This window comes from Felis catus, chromosome F2 (assembly GCF_018350175.1).
Source record: "Felis catus isolate Fca126 chromosome F2, F.catus_Fca126_mat1.0, whole genome shotgun sequence".
Classification (NCBI taxonomy): Eukaryota; Metazoa; Chordata; class Mammalia; order Carnivora; family Felidae; genus Felis; species Felis catus.
Window position 1 is genome coordinate 39306728 of NC_058385.1, and position 3252 is coordinate 39309979.

The following is a 3252-nucleotide window of genomic DNA, read 5'->3' on the forward strand; positions in this document are numbered from 1 at the left end:
CCTGTCTCTGTGTCACATTTTGGTGATGCTCACAATATTTCAAATGTTCTCATTATTATGATATTTGTTAGGGTCATCTGTGATCGCTGCTCTTTGATGTTGCTATTACGGTTGCTTTGGGGCACCATGCACTGTGCCCATAGAAGATAGTGAGCTTAATAAATGTTGTGTGGGTCCTGACTGCCCCACCTACCAGCTATTTTCCTGTGTGACTTCTTCTCCTCCCTCTCCTTGGGCCTCCCTATTCCCTAAGGTACAACAATATTGAAAAAAGGCCAAGTAGTAACCATACAATGTCCTCTAAGTATTCAGATAAAAGAAAGATTCTCATATGTCTCATTTTATTTATTTATTTATTTAAATGTTTATTTATTTTTGAGAGAGAGAAAGAGACAACAGGGGAGGGAGAAGGAGGGGGGAGAGAGAAGGAGAACCTGAAGCAGGCTCCAGGCTCTGAGCTGTCCGTGCAGAGCCCGATCTAGGGCTCAAACCCACGAACCATGAGATCGTGACCTGAGCCAAAGTTGGATGCTCAACCGACTGAGCCACCCAGGCGCCCCATCATATCTCTCACTTAAATTGAAAGCTGGAGAAAAGTAAGCTTAGTGAGGAAGACATGTGGAAAGCTGAGATAGGCTGAAGGTTAGACCTCTTACACCGGTTAACCAACTTGTGAATGCAAAGGAAAAGTTCTTGAAGGAAATTAAAAGTGCTACCCAGTGAACACATAAATGATAAGACAATGAAACGGACTATTCGCCAATATGGAGACAGTTTGAGTGGTCTGGATAGAAGATCAAACCATCTACAACATTCCCTTAAGCCAAAGCCTAATCCAGAGCAGGGACCTAACTCCCTTCGATTCTCTGAAGGCTGAGAGAGGTACAGAAGCTGAAGAAGAAAAGTTTGAAGCTAGTGGAGGTTAATTCATGAAGTTTCAGGAAAGAAGCCATCTCCATAACATAAAAGCACAAGGTGAAGCAGCAAGTGCTGTTGTAGAAGCTGCAGCAAGTTCTCCAGAAGAAGTAGCCAAGGTCATTAATGAAGATGACTACCCTAAACAACAGATTTTCCATATATTGGAAGAAGATGTCATTTAAGACTTTCATAGCTAAAGGGAAGTCATGCCTGGCTTCAAAGTGCCTAAGGACAGACTGACTCTCTTGTTAGGGTTTAGTGCAGCTGGTGATTTGAACTTGAAGCCAATGCTCATTGACCAGTCCAACAAATCTTAGGGTCCTTAAGGATTATGCTAAATCTACTTTGCGTATACTCTATGAATGGAACAACAAAGCCTGGATGACAGCACATCTGTTTATGACATGGTTTGCTGAATATTTTAAGCCTATTGTTCAGACCTACTGCTCAGAAAAAAAGACTCCTTTCAAAATATGGTTGCTCACGGACAATGTACCTGGTCACACAAGAGCTCTGATCGAGTTGTATAATGAAGTTAATGTTGTTTTCATGCCTGCTAACATAGCATCCATTCTGCAGCCCACGGATCAAGGAGCAATTATGACTTTCAAGTATTATTGTTTAAGAGATACATTTTGTAAGGCTATCACTGCCTTACTGTATATAGTGTTTCCTCTGATGGATCTGGACCAAGTAAATAAAAACCTTCTGGAAAGCCTTCATCATTCTACATGCCAGTAAGAGCATTCGTGATTCATAGGGAGAAGGTCAATATATCGACATAGACCAGAATTGGGAAGAAGTTGGTTCCAACCCTCATAGATGACTTTGAGAGGTTCAAGACTTCAGTGGAGGAAGCAGACATAGTGGAAATAGCAGGAGAATGAGAATCAGAAGCGGAGCCTGATGGTGTGAATGAATTGCCTCCATCTCATGATGCAACTTTAATGGCTGAGGACTTGCTTCTCATGGATGAGCAAAGAAAGTGGTTTCTCGAGTTACAATCTAGTCCTCGTACAGATGCCGTGAAGTTCGTTGAAATGACAACAAAGGATTTAGACTATTATATAAACTTAGTTGATAAAGCAGTGGCAGGGTTTGACAGGATTGACTCCAATTTTGAAAGAGGTTCTCCGGTGGGTCAGATTCTATCAGATAGCATCACAGGCTACAGAGCAATGGTTCATGAAAGGAAGAGTCAATCTATGTGGCAAACTTCATTGTTGTCTTATTTTAAGAACCTGCACCGGCCACTCCAACCTTCACCAACCACCACCCTAATTAGTCAGCAGCCATCAACCTCGAAGCAAGACCCTCCACCGGTAAAAATGTTATGACTTACTAGAAGCACAGATGATGGTTAGCATCTTTTAGTTTTTAATTAAAGTATGTACACTTCTTAGACATAATGCTATTGCATACTTCATGGACTAAGTATAGTGTAAACATAACATTTATATGTACCGGGAAACCAGAAAATTCATTTGACTCCCTTTATTGTGATATTTGCTTTATTGTGCTGGTCTGGAGCTAAACCCCACAATATCTCTGAAGTAATATCTCCCTGTAGAGCTGATTGATTATTTTCAGTCTCATGATTCAATCTGACTATGATGTTTTAAGATTTTAGTAGAGTTTGTGGTAATGCTAAATTAAAAAAAAAATAAAGGATATGTCTTAATTTTCAGAAAATATTTAGACCCTTTAATATACATTATAGTTCTCTATCAGACCATTAGGAGTATATAATATTTCCCAAATATGTTTGATCATAGTACCCCCTTTTAAAGGAGCATTTGGGGGGGCTTGTGATCATTATCACATCTATTCCAATGAAAAAGAAAATTTATCAAAGGTCCTAGGAAAGTTGAAACAATCCTTTTTTTTTTTACATCCACATATTTGACAAGCAAACCAACCAAAAATAGGTCATTTTTTTCAAAACTCTTGACTTGAAAGAGTTTAATATTAAAAGCTACCATTCAGTGAGGGTTATATCCCCTGCCTGAACTAAGAATTGCACATATACCGTCTTTTTAATCCTTCCTACATCCCTGCGTAGTAGGTGGTAAAAGGAAGATTTAAACCTGAATTAGTCTGGTGCCAAGGAAATACTCTCTTCTGTGGCTTCATGCATTTTAAGAAGCACCAAACATTGTTTCCAAGGAGAATCTGAAAATAAGCCATTTATTTATTTATTTATTTATTTATTTATTTATTTATTTATGAGAGACTGAGAGACAGAATGTGAGTGGGGGAGGGCCAGAGAGAGAAGGAGATGGAGAATCCGAAGCAGGCTCCAGGCTCTGAGCTGTCAGCACAGAGCCCGACGCG

The 3252-nt window shown here is 39.7% G+C and overlaps 1 pseudogene; it reads left to right on the top strand.

The window, feature by feature from the left end:
• The first annotated feature begins 580 nt into the window (after positions 1-580).
• Positions 581-2282, top strand: LOC123383061 (annotated as a pseudogene).
• The last annotated feature ends 970 nt before the right edge of the window (positions 2283-3252 follow it).